The following is a 27,829-nucleotide window of genomic DNA, read 5'->3' as shown; positions in this document are numbered from 1 at the left end:
CTTTCACTCATCTTTCACAAAATAAAACAACACTCAAAAATGCAATCACTAATCTCACACTCCATGAAAACTTTAACATGTAGGAAATCCGGCAACCCTCAGTTGATCAGGCCAAGAGTCCTTCGAAAAACTTACGTGTTTAAATTTTCCCATAAATAAATTCTGTCTACAATCATTTCACTTCTTTCACATTCATTGCCTCACTGAACTTTTCCACAAGCATTCGATGACCAATCATTTTACGAAACCTACATTCCTTTAAATCAAACTATAAAACTTTACAAAAACAAACCTTACCTTCAAAACTATTATCATTTACAATAAGTACCATTATTTATTTAAAAAGTCATATCTGTTATTACAATACTTCGTCATTCCTTTGTTTATTAAATAAGTCAGATCCATGAATTAATTAGAAAGTCTCGTCCGACACAATTTTACTTCGTCACCATTAAAAATAAAATATCTAATAAAAGTAACGTTACAAATCTAGAAATCAAATTAGTTACATAATACAAGTAGATATATGGTTAAAATTTGGTAACCTTCGATGTACTTTTAATATTATAAGGTAAAAGTCGAAATAAGTATTTAAAGTGAAGTTATAATATTCAAGTGATCTAATGAGTGCACGAACTGTGAAATTGGAGATGAAATAACAGACGACACATGCCAATCCCTATAAGGAGTACACGCGCCGCCGTCATATGCCATATTTGCTAGGTATAAAAGTATGCTGAGTAACTATTATATGAAATGTAGTACTTAATATGAAATTATCAAATGTATGTTAGAAAATAATAAGAAATGAATAAAAGAAATCCGCGTTTTTATGCAATAAAATTAACAGGTGTAGTCAATAATATTTCTTTTTTTTCTCGTCACAGATTAAAGACCAATTTTTTAACCTTATAAGTTTTTTTTTCATCAAACGGCATTTATAACATTATATAAGTAAATTAACTTAATAAACTAAACGAAAAATAAAGGAAACTACTTCACTAAGAACGAAAAAAGTTTGTATAATAATTCGTGTACACTTTTGCAAACCGCACATTCACTTTTGTTTTATCACAACCACAACCTTCACTTTCTTCTGCTGCTATCCTTGGACCTCCAGACGCCATGCTCGACCAAGGACACCAACAACTCCCTGCTGCTCCATATTCTTAAAAACTTTGCTCTCGGCAGTTGGTATTTAAATTTTAATTCAAGATGAAAATGATGAAATTTAGTCCATTTTAAAATCACTTTTTATATACGTGTCCGTTGTTGTAAAATTTATGACCTTCACTGTTATTTCACGTTCCAAGTCCTGACAAAACTGTTTATTTGTTATTTTTCCGCTCCACACAGTGTCACTTACGCGCTAATTTATTAATGTCCGAAATGTTTTATTTAATTTTACTTATATTTATTTCACTTCACAACCTTGACTGGCAAGCGCAGCGCGCTGCCAGTGCAGCACAAGGCCGCACTGGCAGGGTCGCCATGTAAAGGAGGAGCGTTGATGGAAACAACTTGTTCGTTGAATGTATGATTTATTACTGAAATATGAATCTTAAGCTACGGAATATATAGAGAGAATACGTGAAGGTGTGTGTAACGTACAGAGCACACTACATCGTAATATTCGTAATGTACCATTACAGTACACATGGTGCTTTTTTTCGCACTAGTTCGCAAAGTAGTATGTTACTCGTCATATCGAAACTTCAAAGGGCCATTTAAGTATGTCCTGTGATATACATACACGTGCGAAGAGGGAATTCTAGACGTTAAACTTCAAGCTTCGAGTCATTTGGAGACCCGTCATCAGGCGTGAGTGCTCGCGGCGGCTAGACTCCGTGCACTTATATGCGACTAGCTTTTGCTCGCGGCTTCGCTCGCGTTAAATTCTTAAATTGTGGAATTCTCCACACAAGCTTCCACCCCCATTTGAGGGAAGTGGGGGGTTATAAAGAGACAGAAAGTAGCCTATGTCACTTTCTATCCCTTCAACTATCTCCACTTAAAAAATCACGTCAATTTGTTGCTCCGTTTTGCCTTGAAAGACGGACAAACAAACAGACACACACACTTTCCCCATTTATGTCCCCAGTATGGATTAGTATGGATATGTCGCCGAATGCGATGTATTCACGTGAGTACATGCGTAAGGAGGGAATTCGTAATACGTGTCGATAAAAAAACGACAGAAGTTAGCAGGATAATAATAAACATAAGTTTCTGTAAGGAAATTCTAAGTGAGCTTGTATGTTTGGTTATTTAGCGTGGGCGTGATTGATTGGTCTCAGCTATTTCAGATCCCGACTCATAACTTATTCACTGATCTTTGCTGTTTCTGCCAGCAGCTATATTTAGCAGTAGGAAGACCAGGTGTATATTTATTTCCGAGGATTTTTTTTAGATGTGCCAGGTTTTTAGAGGTGGGTATTTTATTAATGGCTTAATTTTTGTGGGTAATGACGACTTTGCTCTTTATTTCCGGTTTTGAAACAAAAAAAAAATCAACTCTCTTGTACCGGTTTCAAAATGTTCAAGTAAAATATTGTTAACAAAGAAATGCCTAAATTGTCCGCCTGTATCTTTAGTTGTATAATCCTACGTGTCGCCAACGATGCCTTTTTATCAAACTAGGGGCTAATAGTAGGTAGCTGACTGGCTGAGTACGTGAAATATTTAAAAAATATATTTTAAGCGGGTTACTCACGTATTAAGTCGATATAGCGTTCGACATGTTTCGGTTCAATTTCGAGAACCTTTCTCAAGAGTAGCGACACCCCGCCTTTACATGTCGAGAGCGCGACGCATACTGCGGGCGCTTGCTCGGTGCGCGCGGCTGCTGAGTAACCCGCTTAAAACATTTTTAAATATGTATGAGTCTCACGGGAGTTTTATAGTTAAAATTACGTGAAATATGCCAAATAACCATAGGACATGCATCTGTAGGAATTTCGTACATAAGTAATTTTGATTTTCGATATCATGTCTTTCGGAATTTCGTACTTCGGACATTTAATTTTCGACATTGTGCTACGTACCCCTAATAGTAAGTAGCTGACTCAGTACGTGAAAGGCCTAAGTGCATGCTCATATTTTGAGTGCATCGTGGCGGGGCGTGCAGTGTGCATGTCAAACAATTGAAGCGTTTCCGGTTCACTTGAACCTAAACTCAAATTACCCTATTGCACAGTACAACATAAAATCAAAAACACATATACTCGTAAACACCCAAATTCAAAATAAACTAACACCAAAATACCTTAGTCCCAAAACACCCTAAAAACAAAAAGATCTTTATCTTGATTATGCACTACTCCCGCATCACCTAAATCTCATTAGAGTTGAAACTCGGATCAAACTAATCCCATAATAGACTCATCCTAAAATACACCATTCTCTAAAATAAAACGCTAATATACAATACGCTAATACGCTAATAAATACGCTAATATATAAACGCTAGTATCACAACACCCTAAATTTTTAAAGCTCACTCCTAATTCTAGAACACTTAGTACAGTCAGTATCTGAAGTTTACACACCCTTATTATATTTAAAATAAAGTCGCGTTTAGATTGTTTTTCTACTCCCGAACTGTTATTCGTCATTTACAGGGTCGTGCACAGATCTTTAAAACCCTACATAAAGGTCTATTCCCCAAAGCCAGCGTCCGCCGGCTTTCCGCGCATGCGCGCAGTATCGAAAAAACTGAAAACGCATTGTTTGGCTCTGTAACCATGGCAACGCCTTATAACGACACTGCGGGCGTGCGCGGGAAGGCTTTGGGCAGCCGAGCTGACAGTGCAAACTTTTGAGTCAAAATAGAGGAAACAGTGTGAATTTCACGAAAGTTATTCAAGAAAACTATTAAAAACTAGTGCATAGTCGTAGAAAAAGTATTGTATGCAACGGTGTTTAACTGAGTCAAAAAATACTCGTGGCGTCTCAATAACAATTTTCGGCTTCGCCTCAAATTGTTACCCAACGCCACTCGTCTTTTTTGACCTCCTTTAAACGCCTGTTGCATAAAATACTATTTCATCATTAGGATATTTTAGGGTATTTTGGGACTAGCTTGTTTTCAAACTATTGTATTTTCAAAATCGTGTAGAACATGAATCGTGTCTTACGGGAATAGCTTGTTTGGGCCTTCTGCTTTTATGACAGTAGGCGATCGTGATAATAGTATATAATAGAGATAAGTTCATTTTGAGTTTAGACTTTTAGGGTGTTTTGGGACTTGGGTATTTCGGTGTTAGGCTATTTTGAATTTATGTTTATATGAGAATATGTGTTTTTGACTTCATGTTGTACTGTGCAATAGGATAATTTGAGTTTAGGTTCAAATGAACCGAAAACTCATGTAAGGTGTCCCCAATATTTAAAAAAAATATTTTATTTAATTTTCATACAAGTGTCCTGAGTCGACGCAGCATTAGGGTGGACGCAGACTCGCCCGCCCCGCTTCACGCATCGCCAAACGCTCCGCTCCGAGCGTCTACTCAGGCCTGGTGGTAGGGTAAACTCGCCTCATTCGGTGTCACGCCTAATTCGGTGATACAAGCTTTGAAGCACTATTATGAAAGACGATTTTTGGTTGTTTCACCGAATTAGGCGAGTTTACCCTGTGCTATTATTGTACTTAATCTACACAAATAACTTATTCCCATAATTCTAAGTTGAGTTGCTCTTGGTCTAGAATTCTAGATGTATTCATAAAGTTATACGGAAATAACTAATTCTCGTTAGTGCAATTAAGACTTGCAGTTGCAGTCACACTGGAAACTGACGTATTGTAAACCATATTTCAAGGGGATAGGGTCCATCAAATGTCGGTCGGAATTATTAATGTTGGTAAATCTTATACTATTAAACGAGCAATTCTTGTATATTTATTTATTTATTTATTTATTTATTTATTTATTTATTTATATATACCGACGATCTCGGAAACCGCTCTAACGATTTCGCTGAAATTTGTTTTGTGGGGGTTTTCGGGGGTGAAAAATCGATCTAGCGTAGCCTTAGATCCCGGAAAACGCGAATTTTCGAGTTTTCATGAGTTTTTCTTTCGCATTTGTAAACGTAAAATATGGTCCTTAATTTCGCCGCGCGCGCATCGATTCCGCGTAGCTCAGTCGCACGAGGTCGGTCTAATGTACGCAGATAGATCGTAGGTGTCAGGGTTTCGAATCCCGGCCAGAAATTAAGTTTTTGTTTTTTGTCTTTTTTTTGTTTTTGTATTTATAAGAGTTTTTTTTTTATCTAAAGACGTGATATATTAAAATAGAACCGAGCGAAGCTCGGTCGCCCAGATATTGAAGTTAATCTGGAGAGTGTCAAGACTTGTGCTGTCGAGTGTTATCTCTGGCGACCGTTCGGTGGTATTTTGGATATATTCCTTAGATTTAAACTACCTATTATTTTAGATTCTGCCGCTTTTAGGAAAATTGGAAATTATCGAATGATTCATTCAAACAATTTCAGTCACGTTGTCTCGTCGGAGCTTTATATAAGTGATCGGACCATCATCAGGCCATCACCATGACAAACGTCACAATTGAACCCAAATCCCAGGGTCGACTTTTACGACACGGTGTGTGTCGTAAAAGGAAATTCTCAATAAACTCAAGTTTTCGACTCGCCATAACATAATCATAAAACGTATTTTTTCTTGACATAGTTATAAGTTCTATTAAAGATTTGATCAAGCATGTTCCTAGTACAGCAGTAGTAAGAATCGATGAGAATGTCCGGGTGGGCCCAGACGCGTATTATCGCGATAAAATCGGCGGCAAATACTCAAACAAGCTTCCCCTTGTCTCATAAAAAGATTGCGGAAACGTGGCGCGGCTGGGGCGAGTATTTTGCCTAACTTGGTGACGCTTCGTGGAGGCTGTTGGAGGTGGGACAGAAAAGAAAAAAAACACAAAACATCAGCCAATAAACTGTGCATTGCTTGATGTGTTTTTTTAATTTTCAAGAGAAGACTATTTATATGTATTTTATGAGAAACAAATATTCTATTATTAAATACCTCAATGGAGGAAAATGTTACGAAAAACAGCATTCCACACAATTTTTAAATATGATTGTTTTTTATCGTGAAAAATTACACCGGGACAATTTTTATTGGAAGGAAATTTTAACTAAATATTTTACATGTTTTACACTATTAACTCAAGATTCAAATATCCCAACTAACAAAAATTAGTCTTATAGTGGCTTATAATGCCAAAAATAGTACTCTTATAATAACCTTGTAAACCCTTTACAAGAGGGCATTTGGGCACACCTTATAAGGCCAAAAACCTTATATCCCCCTTGTAGTTGCTATATTATTAGCTTTCTTATCTTGTACGTGCTTTATTATGGCATGTAATAAGAAAGTTAACCTTATAATGGCAAGAAAAGTGCTTTTAAAAGGCTAATGTACTAATAAGAATCATATTTAAAGCTTTAATAAAGGCAATTATACTTGTAAGAATCATATTCAAAGCTTTAATAAGGGCAATAGCTCTTGTACACGTTTTGTGATCATCAGATATAAGGGAGTAAAACTCATAACGGCGAAACAGGATGCTGTTTTAAAAGTTTATTGTGCTTTTCGTAGTGATTTATGTGTACATCATCATCAAGTCATCCATTTTGCAAGTTAGTAAACGGTAAGTCAACTTTTACATATTACAATTATTTGCTTATTTATTATGAAAACTGTGTGGGAATCCAATTTCATGGTGAAATGTGATATAAAATGTGTTGTATTATTAATGCGCCCTTGTATTTCAACGGTTTTGTACAAAAAATGCGGTTAATTAATTTTGACATGTCTTGAGCAAGGCTGTTATAAGAGTAAAAGCAGTAAGCACATCATTTACAAATACTATATAAGAGTAAAAACTTTATAATAGCCACCGGTGTTACTTATGATTCGCCATTTTATATATCTTTAGGGTTCCTTCTCACAATTAGTGAAATCCCGAACCTTACCATCTAGTTAAATATTTGTAACGGATACCAGTTAAAAATTCATAACGTTATCGTTAGAGAGCAGATTTCAGGTAGCGATTTAAATATTAATATGAATATGACTCGCATACAATATTTATTATTTTTTCTACACACGAAAAAATGTATGGGAACATAAAAGTAAAACCCTTTTTGGATGCTTCGCCTCTTCTCCTCCTCTTAGTAAGTAAGTGCTATTGAAAACCACAGACGATTTCAGTACCGCCATCACAATGGACTTTGTGTCGATAACTATAAACAGCCTAGCCTAAGAGTTCAAATAATTTTTTTTTTTATTACAGATGAACTACAAAACGGCACATATTCTGATGGAGAAAATCAGTCACAATCATTACTTACACCCAAAAATAAGCCCGGAGTGGTGGATCAAAAAACATGCAAAATGGAAGAGGACGCAGGAAATAGTTTAGGTTGTAAGAAAATCACACCAAGCAAAGATGGCGCTGATAATTCAAAACAAGAAAACGAAAATCAATATATCTTTTGTGAATTTGATGAAGACCTCGATAAAAGAAACTACTTATTATTTTGGAAATTTACTGATAGGTTAATTACAATTTCTACCACCGTGTAGGCGCTCTGAAGAATATATTAATATTTTGAAGTATGTAGACTCATTGAAACAGCAACATCTTGAGCAATAGAACTGAAAATATTAATCTTATAAAGTTACTTGTATCGGTTTGTTTTCGTTGCACATAAATAAATATCTTAAAAACAGTGAGTTTGTCTTTATTTGTCCTCAATTTTAATCTGTCTTAGTCCCAAAAGGACTACATATAAAATCGGTTTCTTCTTAAAATAGCCGAACATTGTATTCACTTATTCAGATCGTCCAACATTCACAATGATAATCCGCAATAAAAGATTTTTTTTTATTTCAGACCAAAGTCCATAAAGTAAGGAATACACTTTTGGAACTTATTCTAATAAAGTTAATCTTAAAAATGAATATTAGTAGGTACTGATGGATAAAAAAAACTGAGTGTCTTGGTAATAGTCTCTTATACGCTCAGTTATGTATAATTGGCCACCTCCGAGTGCATGCTAGTCTGGTATAATCGGTGGACACTCTATTTAATAATGTAAACATTGTAAAACATGGAAACAATGGACCAGTTACATTTGCCCTCCAGTCGAGATCTGCCCCGCGGCCCCGCTGTATATACCTTAACATTTTTCACCGCAGAGCTACAGACACCTTAAATAAGAACAAAAACTATAATTATTAAGCTAAATCCAAACTCAATTCATCATAATCATAATAATCATAATCATAATCATTTATTGTATAATATTTTAAATATCACATGTCATTTAACGATATACCTGTATTACTGTCACTGCTGCTTGCCTGCATATTCTTATAATTATTCCATAATGGCATCCTCTACGGAACCACTAATCGATAAGTTGGGATCAGATTGTTCACATTCGCTGGATTTTCAAAATGACGAATCAAGTTTTATAAAAACTTTTAATACGACACTTTCAAGAATAATGCCTTTATAATTATTGTATAAGAGAAAATGTATTGCTTTAATTCTTTTAAACACTTTATAAAATGCTATAATTTGTTTGCTGGATAGACGTTTTATAATATGCTCCTATGAGGCATAAAGCATCATAGTTATCTTATGCATTACTTTTATAAGAATAATTGGCCATAACAAAAGCTTTTATAGTGCTTTGAATATTATACAGCGAAAAGGCATTTTAAATGGCTTCTATAAGAATACATATTTTTAAACCCTTATTGCAGTCATATAAATTGGACTTATTAACGTGTACATGGCCAAGTTATAAGAGTAAATGTACTATTGGCCAAATCCTCTTATAATGAGCTACTATAAGAGTAAATATTTTTAAACCCTTATTGCAGTCATATAAATTGGACTTATTAACGTGTACATGGCCAAGTTATAAGAGTAAATGTACTATTGGCCAAATCCTCTTATAATGAGCTACTATAAGAGTAAATATTTTTAAGCCCTTATTGCAGTCATATAAATTTGACTTATTAACGTGTACATGGCCAAATTATAAGAGTAAATGTACTATTAGGCCAAATTCTCTTATAATGAGCCGCTATAAGGAACTCTGGCATAATGAATGCTATTTTAAAACTACTATGAGTGTTTAGCCCTTATAGATTGATTTTATAAGGATGTTTTGTTTGTTGGGATGTGTCAAATGTGTCCACTGAACAAGAGTGCCATATGTGACCAACCCCGTCGAAATTGGCCCAGTGCACCTTATTTGGGATGTATTGAACTGCATACCTGCCAGTGCAATAAAGTTAAGACTACTGAATGCAATAATACTGGCGGACTTGCAGTTGCAGGACTCTAGGGTGGTCGAATGCTTGGTTGCCAGTTACCACTGACGTGATGAAAAAATCAATCCATATAAAACAGGCTCCTCCAAACCTAAAACTTGTCTCACGTAGCTAAAAAGAAAATTAAAACACAATTAAATTTTCTTAACTATGTAGCTTATCTCTACTCATTTTACCCAATCATCCCCAGATTGCAAAAGCGTTTTACCCAACTACTAACAGTCCCCTCTGAAGTTCCCTTTGGCGAAGGGTGTGCGCAGCCGCGGGGGCGCCCGCAGTCCACCCGCGCCGCCGGCACGAGCGCACGCTTACATTGCCACAGTGTAACAGTGTACAAGTTATAACTATAGTGCTAGTGTACACTTGGGTGCAAATACAGTGCAAGGTGAGGTTAGCCGGCGTTGAGGATTGGATGGGATGCTGACGTGTTTGTTGTGCTTCCAGATATTGACGGAAATGTTTTAACTGCTACTGTAGATGAAGAGGAACTATGGTAGTCGAATGTTAGGTAGATGAGTCTTAAACTGATTGTAACAATTCCTTGTATCAAGGAGTAAATGAGATTGTGTTTACACATTCAGTGTCAGTGGTACATGCTACGAGCGTAGCCGATAGCAAGGTATAGACCATGTGTGGCAAAAAGATGAAAAACCGTACCAGAAAACCCACAAAGTTGGTTGTATTTACTAGTACATTCGGATAAAATATACAATTGCAAATATGGCTAGCTTAATTTGACCTGAAGTATGTTATGATTTAGGCCGTGTAGAATAAGTTTATGCATATAATGAATACGGCGAAAAGTATAAGCGATCTTCTTAACTTGAAAATGTATACGAATAATTACAAAAGTGTGTTAACCTTCCTATCAATTATATTATCGTGGAGTCCCTTTTCAGTTTTCCAGACTCAAAACAAATCCTATGAAGGTTTTGACGGAATCTTATTTTTACTCGGAAACTTAAAAGACTAAGTAGTTTTTTCAAATTTACATAGATGTAAAAGGCCCGAGTTCTTATTTTTATTGTGCTAAAATAGCCATTATCTATAGAAATACAATAGCTAATGGAAATAATCTGATGCCGACAAGTCGAAGTACTTCACCTTCACCTAAATCTTGTACAAGCGTTAGCTCCGCAGCAAATCACGTGCGTCGGGTCGTTAGTAGATTTCAGTTTAGTTAAACAAGGAATGCCTAATGGGCTGATTATTACTAGGTTGTCGAATTGTTGCAGAATACTTAATAACATTTTGTAAGTTGTTAGGGTGCCGGCAGTTCTGACTATTTATTGTGTACAAGTACCTATGTATAATATAAGTGGAATGACAAGAAATGTCTAAGTTACGAACGGATACAATTTTCATATTTCAACGGATAATAAATATTCTTGTATTGACTAAGTTATGACCCTGTTTTGATCGGTGTTGACCTTTTTTTTTAAATTTATTATAAACTGGCCAGTGATTGACCTTAGTCTTATTAGATCATTGTTTTATTTAATACCTCTAGTTATCCAGAGGCTGAAGAGATGTTCTGGGTAAACAAAATGAAAAGGCAAATCCGATCCCACGTATAAAGGAGGAAATTAGTTATCTAACTTTCAATGAAGTTAATTTAATTTCGCATTATTTAATATTCAATAAATATTTTTTGTTAAATTAATCATAATTTTTCTTTATATGAGATCACTCTTCCAAATGCCTGCCTTCCACCAATCCAAACAATAAGCATCTATAAGACTTCCTCCATAAAGTGTTGAATCGGCTGACATTGCACTTGAACTGGCGGCGTCCTCGCTAGATGGCGCGCCGGCACTGCGGCCATTATGGTTCAGGCGACACTGACTTCTCCAAGTATGTTAGTTTATAGTTACAGGGTATGGCTACTTATATCATGGTGTTACTTTTAGTAGGTATTCGTAAGTTAAGAGCGCTATGACAAAAAAAGGCGATATATTGTAAAATGTACAATATTTATCGGCAAAATTGTACACTTTACTCATACTAAAAGACAGTAAAAGTACTTGTTTCAGTTAGAAAATCTAATTAACTGTCGGTTTATTAAAAAACATATGGAAGAAAAAGCTTTTTCAATTAGTAATGATTTTTTTTCTGATGCTCGTTTAGGAAAAACCGCGCGAAGCACAGATTTCTGAGCTCTTATTATGTACAATTTGATAAGCTCACTCTCATAAATGCGGTAAATTTAAATTCCTAATATCTTGTACTTTAGGCCCATTAAACAATATTTATCATTTAATCCTTTGAAATTGAGAAATTGAAAGTAAAACGAACTCAATTTTGTCTTGAAAATACATCGAAACAAGTGATCATTTCTCCGAAAATCTACATGTTATCGAAGTTATTTTAGTATATAAATAACCTGCACAATGTGCTTAAATTGCTGTTATCCACTTGTCGTTATAATATTTTATCATGATTTTTTGCCAATTTTTTGAAAACTAGCCTTCCTGTCGCTATTTTACCGGCGACGGACGCCTGCGATTTCAGTGCCGCGCCGGAGCTCGAGGAGGTGAGACGTATGTCGCTTCGCTCTCCGAGTTTTCATCGCAAACGTCGAGAATATTTATCGTTGTGTGGGTTGGACGCCTTGTTTATACACGGGCTATCCTCGCATTGTGTGTGTGTAAACAGCGACCAACGAATTTGATCCTAGATCCGTAAATATTTGCTTTTGTAATATTTTGTTATGTTTGAATGTTAAAGTATTACAACGTTATGATGATAAATATGCGAAAATTACAATACGGTCAAGATGATAAGACACATCAAGATGGTACTCGGGATCTGATGATGGAGCCAGAAGGTGGTCACCAGTACCAGTGAACCATGTAAGTAAACGACTTCGTGTTTAGGCTCGTTGGGTTCGTCTCAACAAGACCTTTGACAAGAGGTGGTACTCAAGGTCTGATGATGGAGCCAGATGGTGGTCACCAGTACCAATGAACCATATGACTAAACCACTTCGTATTTAGGCTCAATGGGATCGTCTCAATAAGACCTTTGACAAGAGGTGGTACTCGGGATCTGATGATGGAGCCAGAAGGTGGTCACCAGTACCAGTGAACCATGTAAGTAAACGACTTCGTGTTTAGGCTCGTTGGATTCGTCTCAACAAGACCTTTGACAAGAGGTGGTACTCAGGGTCTGATGATGGAGCCAGATGGTGGTCACCAGTACCAATGAACCATATGACTAAACCACTTCGTATTTAGGCTCAATGGGATCGTCTCAATAAGACCTTTGACAAGAGGTGGTACTCGGGATCTGATGATGGAGCCAGAAGGTGGTCACCAGTACCAGTGAACCATGTAAGTAAACGACTTCGTGTTTAGGCTCGTTGGGTTCGTCTCAACAAGACCTTTGACAAGAGGTGGTACTCAGGGTCTGATGATGGAGCCAGATGGTGGTCACCAGTACCAATGAACCATATGACTAAACCACTTCGTATTTAGGCTCAATGGGATCGTCTCAATAAGACCTTTGACAAGAGGTGGTACTCGGGATCTGATGATGGAGCCAGAAGGTGGTCACCAGTACCAGTGAACCATGTAAGTAAACGACTTCGTGTTTAGGCTCGTTGGGTTCGTCTCAACAAGACCTTTGACAAGAGGTGGTACTCAGGGTCTGATGATGGAGACAGATGGTTGTCACCAGTACCAATGAACCATATGACTAAACCACTTTGTGTTTAGCCTTATTGGGTTCATCTCAATTAGACCTTTAACAAGAGGTGGTACTCAGGGTCTGATGATGGGACCAGATGGTGGTCACCAGTACCAATGAACCATGGAACTAAACCACTTCGTATGTAGGCTCATTGAAATCGTCTCAACAAGACCGTCGACAAGAGGTGGTACCTACTCAGGGTCTGATGATGGAGACAGATGGTGGTTACCAGTACCAATGAACCATATGACTAAACCACATCGTCTTTAGGCTCATTGGGATCGTCTCAATAAGACCTTTGACAAGAGGTGGTACTCAGGGTCTGATGATGGAGCCAGATGGTGGTCACCAGTACCAGTGATCCATGTAACTAAACCATTTAGTAATCAGGCTCATTGGGTTCTTACTCCTTCTTAATAAGACCTTTGACAAGAGGTGGTACTGAGGGTCTGATGTTGGAGCCAGATGGTGGTCACCGGTACCAATAAACCCATGTAACTGAACCACTTCGTTTTTTTATGTTATTCAAATATGCGAGTTGATTTTTGGTGACCACAATCTCTCTCCATCATCAGACATTGACCCTGAGTAACACCTTGAAGTAATGAGAATTATATTTGACTTATTTTATCATCATATTAATATATACTTTACTCTAATACTTATCATATAACAAAAGCAAACATTTGGGATGGGATCTACTTAAATATGATCACAGTTTATAATTATTACTTTAAATTTTTAAATAAATTTTAACGTAATTAATATTATTTTGCGCTATATTCTAGTCTTTTCGTACAAAATAATGTTTATTAGAAATCAAAAGTTTATATCGAGATAGTAGATTGTGGTTGTTATCAAAATTCCATAGGAAGGATCAAGATTGTTTTGTCCATTATTGTAGTGCGAGCGAGTGATAAGACGTGCTAGAAAGGGTCGGCATATTGGGCTCGCGCGGCGGGTAAAATACCTAATTTCGCCCGACGCCGAAATGTTATAACGCTCTTAACCCATTCAGTGCTTATGACGACACGTCGTTCTTTCTCTACGACCCATTTTCACGACATACGGGAAAATCCACGTTATCTTATCAGCTACGACATAGCGCTACGACGACCGTAGCTCACCGGTGAATTTGTTAAGGTGCATTAGGGCATTTTCAGAATTTGGGTCCCCCAAAAAGCAAAACTTGTTAACAAAAATTAACTCGCTGTCAGTTATGTGACGACAATTAAGCATAAAATCTGTCTAAAAATTTAGTTTTTTTAATGTAGATTATCGCTCAAAGTTTATGTAATTAACACAAAAACAGTATTTTTATTGGAATTTCATGTTTAATTTATCGTTATAAATCTGACAGCGAGTTAATTTTTGTTAACAACGTTCGCTAATTGGGGGGTCCCAAATTCTGAAAATGCCCATTAGGATAATTTTCATGAACATATTTACATAATTATATAAGAAACTAAGACTAAACTTAAAAGCTAGCTAATGTCTAAAATAGGCCCTTGATAATTTGCAAAATTGACTTTCCTATATATTACCTAGTTTTTGGTTCTAGCTGTACAACCAAATGTATGTAGTTTGTACATCATGTTGTTTTACTTTCAGCAAATAAAGTTTTAAGTGCACTCGGATAAAGCAGAACATTTTTCATAATCGTATTAATCGTACATATCCGTACGCTACCAGTAATAACATGTTACTCTCCGAAGACCGCAAAAATATGTCACACGTTCTTATGGCTCTTATGGTGACACAAAAGACTTATCATCAGGCGGCTTGTCTGCTCGTCCTATCGCATAAAAAAAAGGATTTCGCACTATACGCGTTCAGAAATACTTATTCGTTTTGTAGTTCCGTCTCCTTATTCATCATCATCATTTCAGCCATTAATCGCCCACTGCTGAGCATAGGCCTCCCTTCGTGTACGCCACTTATCCCGGTCCTGGGCTAATCTCATCCAGAAGTGCCCCGCAGTTTTTCGAATGTCGTCCACCCAACGAGCCAACGGATGCCAGGCGCTTCTTACATCCGATAGCGGCCACCATTCGGTCAACATTTTGGGCCATCACTCTGCCTGGCAAGATGCCCCGCCCAATTCCATTTGAGTTTGGAAATGACGTCACCCACGTCCCGCACCTTGTTCTCTCGTCTCTTTATTGCAACTTGATAACAGTAAGAGTTTAGAACAGATATTAAAGACTCATTGCGAACTTCCTCGTCGCCTTCTTTCCCGGGAACTTCGCGAAATGTGTCCTATAGATAAACTACTGAGTATGTGCTAACAGTTCTTAAGTTCTTCGATAAGGCAACGTGCAATATCTCGCGTGCGCATTCGCAGGTGTCGCACGGGTTCTCTTGTATGGCGTCGATCCTCGCGCGCGAGTGTCGTAAAAATGTCGAGTACGGTTAAATGTACTAAGTGTAACATCGTTATCGATGAAATGCTAGCATATATACAAAACAAGCTTTCCGTAATGGATGAAGAAAGTTTAGTGCGTTTATGTGCTACGTCGTTCACGAGTGAAGAAATTCAAATGTCAAAGACGTTACTGTTCGAATCTGTTTCCAGCACTAGACGAAACGTTCAACGAAAAGGTGATGGGAAGGGCCAGAGGGAAATAAATGATATTATTCAGCTTCTTAAATCAACGGATCCAAATCTGATACCAATATTCGTGGCACGGAAATTAGAGAAACTCCCCCCTCTAACCTTTGACCATCTGGACTGTACGAAATTGCTAAAAGATTTAGTGCGACTACAAACCGATTTAGAGACCGTAAAAGCGACCTATGCTACGTCTAAAGATATAGAAGAATTAAGAAATGACTTGCATAAAATAAGTAGTGAAGGGCCGCCTGCGCGATTGTCTATGATGTCTGGTCGTAATGTAAACAATAGGCGAGGGGCATGGTGTATGAACAGTGGCCCGCACGGTCTATCTAACACACATGACTCAACGAGAAGGGACAGTGACGACTCCGTTAAGTACGCCAATATTTCTCCTATTCAAACGAGTGAAGAAATACAATGCAATTCAGTCGTAAATGAGGGTGAAAATAAAAACTACACCGCGCGTAGTGACGAAAACATGCTAACCGGCGCGAACATGAGTCATCGCATCGAACAGCTGACCGAGCGCACCGAGCGGCCGGGTGAGCCTGAGCCGACCGGTATCGATTGTACTCGTATGGACAAATTCAATAACGAGGATAAACAATCTGAAATTTCACCTACTGGTGAAGAGAAATGGGAAAAGGTGACATACAAGAAAAACAAGCCTAAATACCGCTATAGGGGCCAATTTGGCGTAGCAAATGAATCAAATAAGTTTAAAGCGGCGGAGCGTAATATTCCAATGTTTATCTCGAATATCCATAAGGACACGCGAGAGGAGGATATCATTGAACATATTATGGCTAAAACACAAGTGTGTGTATCCTTGCAGAAAATCGACATAAAGAAAGAAACAAACCATAAAGCGTACAAGTTCTTTATTTCTCCCAGTAAACTGCCTTTATTTTTAGAAAAAAGTTTATGGCCTAGAGGTGTCATTTTTCGCAAATTTGTACATTTTAAATACAAATCTACGAGCGGAGTAAACGCTGAGTACGGCAATAAAAATACAAAACCTCCAATGGTCTAGCCTGTGCGAGGTAATAATGACGTATATTTACATAGATACCTGTAGTTGTTATATTATAAACATAATTAATAATGGCATATCGTTTTTGTACCTTTAATTGCAAGAGCGTAAAGCGTTCCATCGACTGTATTAAGGACATATGTCGAAGATCAGACATTGTAGCCCTTCAAGAGACGTGGCTTTGTTGGGATGAAATTCCATACCTAAATACAATTGACGAAAATTTCTGTTCGACGGGGACCTCTGCAATGGATATGGCGGCGGGAGTGTTGCGCGGGCGCCCGTACGGCGGAGTTGGTTTGTTGTGGCGGAAATCGGCGTTTCAAAGTGTGAGTGTAGTGCAATGCGATAACGCGCGGCTGTGTGCCATTAAGATAAAGTCGGCTGATAATAAAGACTTCATAGTGGTGAGTGTTTACATGCCCACGGATTGCAGTGACAATGTTGCGGATTTCACGGATTGTTTAGCTGAGGTCAGTGCATTGATTGACGATTGTGGCGTAGAATCTGTCTATTTAATGGGGGATTTTAATGCTCATCCAAACGAACGTTTTTATACCGAGCTAATTCGTTATTGTGACGAGGAAAAGTGGTCTTGTGTAGACGTTTTAAAGCTAGGGATTACATCAAATACCTATACTTTCTTTAGTGATGCTCACTTGTGTGAGCGCTGGCTGGACCACTGTGTGGTAACTGAATCTGCTTTGTCTTCCGTACGCAATGTGTTTGTAGATAACTGTGTTACCTGGTCTGATCATTTTCCTATGTTTTTGGAATGTGACCTAAGTGTTATAACCCCCAAGGCTGCTGGTGACGTTCCTATTAATAATAACAAAAGTGTCATGTGGGGAAACAGAACACCAGAGCAAGTTGAATTATTTTATAAGCAATGTCACCAGTTGCTGAAGGGTATTGATTTTCCAACCGAACTAAGACAATGTGCGGACAAATATTGTCAAATTGACAGTCACAAAAAAGTGTTGGACAATCTTTATAGTGACATAGTTAGCGCTTTAAGGAATTCAGCTATTACAGGGCGGATGGCTGGAAGAACTAGGTCTAAAAAACAGGTAGTCGGCTGGAATAAATTTGTCAGTGACGCTCATAGGGTTGCCAGGCAGAGGTTTCATGAGTGGACAGTATGTGGGAGACCTAAAAGTGGAAATCTTTTTAAAGAGATGGTAGAGAGTCGGAAGATATTTAAAGCACGATTAAAATGGTGTCAAAATCATCAAAACCAAATTAAACTTGATATTATCACCTCTCAGTACTCTAAAAAGGATTTTCGTGGTTTCTGGAAGTCTGCAAGTAAAATGAAGCCTGTGGCTGGCCACCCTGTTAGTGTTGATGGCGTAACAGAGCCTACGAGTATTGCCAACCTGTTTAAGGACCTTTTCTTTGAGGCTTCTCCCTTGGGTGCGTCGTGTGTGGGGGGACTTGTGTCTGAGGCCACTAATGAAAGTCCAGGCCCGGGGTTTACGGCCAAGGATATTGACAAAGTCATTAAATCAATGTGTAGAGGCAAGTCCCCGGGACATGACGGACTCAGCATCGAGCACCTCCAAAATGCTGGTCCTCACATGTCTAGGGTGTTAGCTATGTTTTTTACGCTATGTATTAGGCATTCATATTTGCCTAATGACATGATGCGTACGATCGTCGTTCCTGTAGTTAAAAACAAAACCGGAGATTTAGCAGACAAAAACAACTACAGACCGATATCTCTGGCGACTGTGATTGCGAAAATATTTGACAGTATGCTTAATACACAGCTATCTGAGCATGTTAAACTGCACGACAACCAATTTGGCTTTCGACCCCGTTTGTCAACAGAGTCTGCTATATTGTGTATGAAGCATACTGTCAGGTATTACACCAGGAGAAAGACCCCGGTGATTGCATGTTTCCTCGACCTTTCCAGGGCTTTTGACCTGGTTTCTTATGATAAACTGTGGGGAAATTATCACAAACCAGTATACCCCGGAAACTGTACGTATATTAAGGTACTGGTACGGAAACCAGGTCAACTGCGTCAGATGGGCTAATGCGCTGTCAGACGAGTACAGGTTGGAATGTGGGGTGAGGCAGGGAGGGTTGAGCTCACCAACGCTTTTCAACCTGTACGTGAATGGTCTCATCGAGGAGCTCAGTAGCACTCATGTCGGGTGCCATGTAGACGGAGTTTGTGTTAACAACATTAGTTATGCAGACGACATGGTGCTGCTGAGCGCCTCGGTGTGTGGTATGCGGAGGTTGCTCAAGATTTGTGAGGACTATGCGGTGAGTCACGGTCTTAAATATAACGTGACTAAAAGCCAGTGTTTAGTCTTTGAGCCTGGCCGGAACAGTTGTTCAGATATTCCTGCAATGTTCCTTAATGGTAGTACGATAGACCGAGTAACCCAATTTAAATATCTCGGGCATATTGTGACGGCCAACCTCGGGGACGACCCAGACATGGAGCGAGAACGAAGGGCCCTGTCGGTGCGGGCGAATATGATAGCACGAAGGTTTGCTGGTTGCTCAAGGGGAGTTAAGATTACACTCTTTAGAGCATTTTGTACGTCCCTGTATACCTGCAGCCTTTGGGTTCAGTACACGCAACGGGCCTATAGGGCCCTTCGGGTCCAGTATAATAACGCGTTCCGGGTGATAGTGGGACTGCCTCGCTTCTGTAGCGCATCAGGTATGTTTTCTGAGGCGCGCGTTGATTGCTTTCAGACGACCTTGCGCAAGCGCGCCGCATCCCTGGTGCGCCGGGTGCGGGACAGTCCCAATGTCATCCTGAGAATGATAGCGGACAAGCCTGATTGTCCGCTATTGCTACACTGTGCGGGATTACATTCCCCTTTGACCACCATACAGTGGTAGCTCTGTAGGTTAACTTTGTATGTAAATATTTTAGATTTAGGCTCCTACTAACCCTTAATTAATTGTCACTTTCATTCATGTATGTACTAACAAAATATGTGTCTCTGTTACACGAAATAAATAAATAATAATAATAATAACACCCCGTCGTTTTTGCGTCGGGGGTTTTGTTTGACGGCAGATATGATAGTGTGATGTATGTCTACGGAATCGTGGCAGACAGTTGATAAGAATAGTTCTGTGTTCCTATTTCTGTAATTATTTGTAAGGTACAGCGGGGCAGATCTTCCACTGAACACGCCTACCATATATAACCGGTGGACAGTTGGACACTCTATTTAATAATGCATACATTGTAAAACATGGAAAAAATGTACCAGCTACATTTGCCCACCAGTCGAGATTTGCTCCGCCGTACCTTAATCATGTTTGGTGCGGCATCTATCAAAATAAGAGCCAAAATTATATTTAAAGAAACTTTCCAGTCCTTAAACGTACGTGGGTACAGTCTATTTAGATTTTTTAGGATAGAAGGAGGATATGATCAGGATTTCATGTAATAGGTACGTGCATTTCAAAAAATAAGCCATACAACCCCTGGTTGTTATTTAACATTGTCAGCGTCAGCGCGGGCATCGACCCTCGACCTCATTCCACGAATCCAAGCTAACGCGACTCTTCTGTAATTGCACCGGCAGTTTTTATTTTAGACTCCTGTCCGGGGGAAGTGCGCCCTACAGATTGCAAAGCTATTGATCCTGATTGCGTATACGCCATTGTACTACATGGCGTTTACGGCGTATGCGTTTAAAGGTATTCATTACAGTCGAGTGAGCGATTTATCTTATTTGCTGATTTGAAACGTTGATTCGATACGTTTCGTGTAACACAATAATTTGCAACTTTGTGGGTTTCTATAGAGAAATATGCTGCTATATGATACCCAGCATATAGCAGCATATATCTCTACAAAGCACAATTCTGACAAAATCTCCAATTTTGTCAGAATTGTTAGAATTTCAGACGGTAAAGGACCTTATTGCGATTGAAACATAAGGATTAAGGACCCTTTTGTAAATGAAAACCAAATATCATACAAGAGCTATTTAGTGTTTGTAATGTAATAATATTTGGATTATTTTTGGCAATTTGTCATTTGTATATTTATACTCCGTAATCCATTTTAATTACTGTCGTGTAATATCCTATTGATAGGTACAGTCGAGTTCATAAATATATGATCACTTTTTCACCTTATTGGTACGAGTTAAGGTGAAGAAATGTACAGATATTTATGAATTGGACTGTACCTACATTTTTTTCATTTCTGTTTGTTAATTTAATTGTATCTACTGGTAGGTATAAATAATGTAAATGCATAATTTTACATTCGATTCGACTAAACCATAGATAAACGTATGCATACTAGTTTTTTAAGATGTTTTGGTTATGATTATGACGCATCAATGCGGTTTGTTAACAGATAACTATTTATAAGTGTGACAAAGGGGTAAGATACCAAACATGGTTCGCGCTAGGCCCTCCTCAATGCGTCAGCGCGCCCTCTACGCAGTTTTGAGTAATATTCCCAATTCAGTTATTGTTTTTGTTTTAGCCCTGCCCGGGCTAGGGTGTGCCCCATACAGTGCCGAAGCGATTAACCCGGTTAAGTCATTTGGAATGCAGTGCATTAAGGATTCATGTTTAATTTTCTGCCCGTGGCGGCGGTAGCACTACAATAACCTTTGTAATTCGGGGAATTTCGGGTTGGGAAATTAGCGGATTATGTTGTGGAGATAACAATTCATTAGCGCAGTTATATTATCTTTCCTATAATTTAACTATACCGTTTATTTCCCAAGAACTATATGAACTTAGCTCGAAATTAGTTTTAATCTACATTTGTGTAAGTGGTAAAAAAATTAGACTTTTCAGTTTTAATTTACTGAAACTAGACGTCTATTTCGATAGTTTTTTCGTGGCCATAATTATGTAACTGTTTTGATATATGAACCGACTATTAAACTACTATAATCTGCTGACGTAATACAATACTACTCGTTATCATGTTTTGCGATAAATATTAAGTTTAAATTTCTAGTCTTGCACTTACCAAAGCTAATCGCATTTGCCTGTAACCTGTCCGTAAGTTTTCGTTTTCGCCCTAGCGGCCCGAGTTTAACTCACAAACTGTGTCGTTAACCTCGTTTGTCACCCCCTCGAGTGTATGCAATCCAGTGTTTGGCTGTCAGTGGTCAACAGTAAGTAAGTAAATATTATTTACTGCACCATTTTAGCATTCTACATGTAAAAAGTGTACAGAACGTTGAATGAGAGTATAACTAAATACTATTTACTGGGATAGGCCTATCACAGGATTCAAAAAAAGTTTTTAAGAAATGAATGCTGTAAAAGTGTTTTTTTCCGGTTACATATCAACATTGGATTTGCTTTGGTCTCATTATTCCCGTTTGTCACCCCGAGTGCGATCGGAGGGTTGTTGTTTATCGGGATAGCATAGGCCGTCATATATTATAACTAGCTTTTTCCCGCGGCTTTGCCCGTGTATTAAAAGTAATCTATAATATAAATTAAAAAAAAAAACCGACATAGTGGACCGACTTTCATCAAACGTGGCTATGAACACTCCCGACTAATTCAGCTTTCAAACAAAGAAACAAATCTAAATCGGTTCGTCCACTCGAGCTACGATGCCACAGACAGGCACACACACAGAAAGACAGACAGACAAACACGTAAAACTTAACACTTTGTCGTTTTTGCTAGGGGGGTTAAAAAGGCAAACGTTTAATTTCTTACAGGTTGCAGTCGTCATAGATAGGTAAATAGGTATAATAGGATGTGCCAATCTGTCTGTAGTTTTTGCCGCCCTATCGCGCCCGAGTTAAACTTCCAAATTGTGTCATTAACCTCGTTTGTCACCCCCCGAGTGGATGCAATCGGGGCGCTTATTTACTGGGCTAGCCCATCGCATGACAGGCTCCCATAATTGTTTCAATATGAGAGGAAAGTTTTGTGTTAGGTATCCAAACTTTTTCTGAAAATAACGAATTTGACCAGTTTTAAGACCAAAATGTTCCTGTATGTTTCCCGTGTATTAAATTTTGTTCGGAACACTAAACATAATGCATTTTTGAAAATTTCATCTCATTATTGTACAATTACCATGTAGTTATAGTTCCTCTTAAGGAATATAAACCGTAATTACCTTTTTGATTTTTGTCGAGAATGCATCATTATCACGGAAAACTGGAGATGGCGGATGGATGTCAAAGTTTTGTAGACAGCGCGCGATCTATGTATCCTGAATCCCTATCAATATAAGTAACATAATAGCCTACAAATTCGTTATACTATACTATACTATGAGCCTATTGTGTCCTACTGCTGGGCAAAACCTCCCCCTTCTTCCTCCACTCTTCTTGATCTTGAGCTACAACTGGCCAGTCTGTCAAAAAGGAGTCCAAGTTATCCCGACATCGCCGGCGAGGTCTGCCGGATCCTCTGTTCGACTCATGGGGCTCCCACTCCGTGGCTATCTTGGCCCACAGGTCATTCGGCATACGGCAGACATGTCGACATAAATCCGTTAATCATTCAAAACTCTTTATAATATTGCTCGTTCCAAATGTCGCTGCGTGGGATCCTATTGGTACCTATCATTGTGTGGTCACCGTGAGTTCAATATAACGTTACTCTACAGCATAAACGTTATGCAAATGTGGAGAAGCGTGTTATACCTCCGCATACCAGTAACGAGAGGCGTAAACGGCTGTAATTAACCTCCGCTAACAGACGTCCGTCACGCCCATTGCCCCCTACTACTTGTGTCTAGTTACGAGATAATTCGTCCTTCGTCGGTGATAAACTGATAAACGTGTCATACTAGAAGGTTAAAAAGTTGACAAAGGGTCGGCAGATTTGGAGGTTGCTCTACTGACACGAGCACAGCGACCCGCCCGATTGCAAGCAGTGTATGGTCGTCTGCAACTCCAGCGTTACATGTGCATTGCGCTAACACTTCGCATCCTCGTTGAGCTCTGACAACGTTACTCAGCGGCAAGAACACAACTGAGTGGAGTGAGTGGGGTCTACTGTTACGTTCCTAGCTCCGAATTAGATCTCATAAAGAAATGTTCATCTTCAACGCTTAGCGCGCACATACGTTTACGTTCCTCGGGCCAGTTCTGGTCGGGATTTTAATTATCTGTGATCTATTTCTACAGTTTTGACAATTCTACATACATACACATACATATAATCACGCCTGTATCCCATAAAGGGGTAGGCAGAGCACATGAACTACTAAGTTTCAGTGCCACTCTTGGCAAAAAGTGGTTGAAAGAAATCCAAACTGTGATATTGCAGTGACAGGTTGCCGTCTCTCGCCTACGCAACAATTTAACCCATATCCCACAGTCGACTTCTACGACACCCATGGAAAGAAAGGGGGTGGTGAAATTCTTAACCCTTCACCACACGTCAATTATAGTTTCACATAATCGCACAAATTCAAATTTAATACAAGACCAATCATTATAATCATTGTGCCGACCAATCATTATAAGAAAAGATAAATTATATTTCTCATCTCGACTTATCCCAGATCTCTTGAGAATTCTTGAACATCTAAAGGTCACCTCACCTATTACAGACGATTGTGTGTGTGTGACGATTTTATTTTATTAAAGACCAATTTAAACGTAACTTATTTTCTTGAGTCTTTTTATAACGCCCGACACATTCATTTGCTACTTAATCTTAACAGGAAAAAATTGTAATTTTGTTAACCTAGGTCCGATTTTCTGTAAATTCTCGAAGAGACAGCCTATTTTAAAGGTCACTAGTTCGAGAGCTCGTGCTAGGTACTCCAGTGTCACCATTACCTTGCCAGTTGCCACGTGGCTCTGGTTTATACCGACACGTTCAACGTTCATTTACTAATGAAATTACTTTTAACAAGAATAGTATATTATATGAAGGTAACTTTATGAAGGCTGTAAAAGTTGAGTACCGCGTTTGAGGTACGAGACTTTTTTAAATGGAAGTGGTACTTTAAACAAAATCTCCTCCTTCCCATATTCATATGTTTACTGCTCAGCAGTTATCATATGAACCTATAGACAAATTTATCGTTACTCAAATGAAATTAATTTGGATACCGCTGACAATAATCTAATTGACAGATTTAAGAGGATACGGTAGCGAAAATGCTAAAATGGAAAGGAGCCCACCTTTCAACTTGGGAATTTTAGTTAAATATACAAGTGTTATTAACTAGATTTATCGAAAAAAAATTGTTCATTAAGAACAACTCAGTCAAAATATATTTCAAAAAAATCTTTAAAATCGAGGTTCCGCTCTCGACTCTTTCCTCCTTCAAAACTTAATGAATCGGAACGAAATTCAACAATCTGAATAACAATGAAATAATCTATGTCGGACCGTTTAGCTTTTTTGGTTAATTGTTTGTTACCAATCTTGAGTATCACACCTTTTTTTGCGCCACAATGAAAAAAGCCGTTTTTGAAATTTTTTGATTGGCTCTAGAATCTTTAAAAAGCAGAATATCAAAAAAATCAAAACGGCCCGACACAGATAAAAATAATAACAATCTGTGTTGAAAAAATAATTGCTCTATCTTCAAAAACCAGGGAGGAAATAGTCGAGAGCGTTTGTATGGAGAATTGACCCCTACCGTATCGTCTTAAGTATTGAAGTAGAAAAATATGTTTGGATTCTCATCTCGATGTAGGTCACATCTTTTGAGAATTCTCCAGCATAAAGCCTATATAAATAGGTTACCACAGTAAGTGCTTTGGTGAGACGCCATTACCCTGTTAGAAGCCACGTGGCTCTATTTATAGCATCCATTTAATATTTTATTTATTATATTTCATTATATTTCATTATTATTCGTGATGGTCAAACCGCTGGTGTAGAAAATGCGAGAGTTTAATAACATTTTTTGACATTTTAGCTCCTCTGGCTACTTATACATAAATAAATATCGGGGGACATCTTACACAGATCAATCTAGCCCCAAAATGTGTAAAGCTTGTACTATGGGTGCTAGGTGACGATACTACTTATACAAGGTGCTCGCGAGGAACCCGCATAACTTGAACCACGCGTTTCTAAGAAAGAAAAAATGTTATATGAATTTTAAAATTTTTCACAATTTTTTTTTTTTTTTTTTACTTTTTTGGAAGTATTTTCACATATAAAGTAATTTTTATCCATGAAGTTGGCAATTAAAATGAGTTCCTTAATTTATTTTTCTAAAAACCAAATTTTTTGGAAGTTTTTCTTGTCACATTTTGACATTTATCAATGACTACTGTGAGACTATGCTCCACAACTGCGCATCAGCACCGTTAAGAAGACCTTTTCTGAGTAACAATACGGAAATTTTTTTTTTTAATTGGCAATAACTCTGAAACTAGACGAAATCTAGAAAAGTTTATATAACATTTTAGTCTTAAAATGTGACCAAGAATATGCCGTTAAAGTTATATGGGTTCCTCGCGAGCACCTTGTATAGATATATCATCCCTGACTCAGAAACAAAATAAATATCTATGCTCATCACACTAATAACTGCCCTTACCGGGATACGAACCCAGGACCGCGGCTTAGCAGGCAGAGTCACTGTCACTAACGACTAGGCCAGACTGATCGTCAACACATTCTGTATGTGTGCGGGGTCAGACATCACGTTTTCACAACTCCCCTCTAGGTGCTCCGGTGTCGCCATTACCCTCCTACATGTCACGTGGCTCTGTTTATGTCACCCGACACGTTCATTTGCTAATAACTTTCATAAATATAGCTAATTAGCCCTGTTCTATGTCGCTCGGAAAAGGTTGCTGACGCATGGAATACGAGGGTGCTTGAGATGAATAACTCGGTAAAGTGTAGAAGTATGACTAGAAACTCAAGCGTATAGCTTGAAAAGGTAGATGGATGGGTATGATGTGTTAGTACAGATGTAGTCGAAAAGAATTGCCTTACTATTGTTACGGAAACGTACGAACGTGTCATGTACCTTGACACGTTTGTACAGTCACCGTCATAAAGAAGTGATGATTTCTGTACCTTGTCGCTTAAATCGTATGACATTTCAACCAAGACGTTAATATGACAAGGTACAGAAATCATCACTTGTTTATGCACTACATCTGTACTTATTACGTTTAACATAATTTACCATTATGATGAGACACAATTAAACGTGACGTGGTAAGTTTAGTAGGTTAGTAGGTAGCTATTGTCCTGTGTGGGGCGATATGAAGCCCGAAGTGTGATGGCAGTGAATAGTCGAATACACTTATACTTATTGTACCTCTAGTACCGAATGTAGGTTAAAGTTTAGATATTGGAAGACTTTGAAATTCTACATTTGAATTAAAATACTAATATGCTGTTCTTTATGATGCATAAGTTGTGGAAATCCTATTTAATTAGCTCCTCCAAAATTCTTATTACCTACCTACGTTATTTTGTGCATAATTCTTATTACTCGTACGTTAATAAACTAAACAAACATAAAACAATGACATAATAGTTACTTAAATTTGAAAATAGGAAAACATAACTACTCCGCGGGCTCAACGATCAGACATGGATCTTGACCCCCGACATAAGACTTTGCCATTTGCTCCATAGAAAAATGAGAGTTTCTAATTAATAAAGTTGTATTCCAGAAAGGTCAACCCCAACTGTCATTGTGAAACAAAGTTACCAACTTTCCCTACTTGCATTGTAAATAACTATTTTATCGTCCCGGTCTAGTTTTTATTTAATTTAAACTTTCCCATAATCCGTGCAAGTCGGGACGGACCGAGTCCGTAATGAAGTTGGCCGCGGATTATTAATCAACGTCGCGAAGTTGGCGCATTGTCGTTATTAATGGACTAGACTACGATCCGGTTTAAGTAATCTCTACTGTCGTCTATGTTTGATTTGGGTTTAGGTACTAGAATTACGAGATTCGTGATGGTTTTGATGAAAATCGTAGTGAAAGTCGTGTTTGAGAACTTACCAGAAAGGTCTTAAAAAATTGAACTTTATCAAAACATTAATATAGGTAATCATTTTGCGTTTCTGAAGGATTAATACATATTGGACCGTTTGCAAGACTAATAAAATCATCTTTTATGGAACATGTATACAGTTGGAGTATTACACGTAATTGTATTGAAAATATTATTCTAATAACAGT

At 38.1% G+C, this 27,829-nt stretch overlaps 1 protein-coding gene across 1 annotated transcript in view; it reads left to right on the top strand.

The window, feature by feature from the left end:
- Positions 1–9,682: 9,682 nt before the first annotated feature.
- The window catches only part of LOC125230949 (stress-activated protein kinase JNK), a 252,189-nt gene continuing 234,042 nt past the window's right edge, over positions 9,683–27,829 (top strand). The window contains exon 1 of the mRNA XM_048136253.1: positions 9,683–9,758. The gene's annotated coding sequence lies outside the window, so the exon portion shown is untranslated. The remainder of the gene's footprint in view (positions 9,759–27,829) is intronic.

The sequence above is a fragment of the Leguminivora glycinivorella genome, chromosome 11, assembly GCF_023078275.1.
Source record: "Leguminivora glycinivorella isolate SPB_JAAS2020 chromosome 11, LegGlyc_1.1, whole genome shotgun sequence".
Taxonomy (NCBI): domain Eukaryota; kingdom Metazoa; phylum Arthropoda; class Insecta; order Lepidoptera; family Tortricidae; genus Leguminivora; species Leguminivora glycinivorella.
This window is presented reverse-complemented; position numbering and strand designations above follow the sequence as displayed.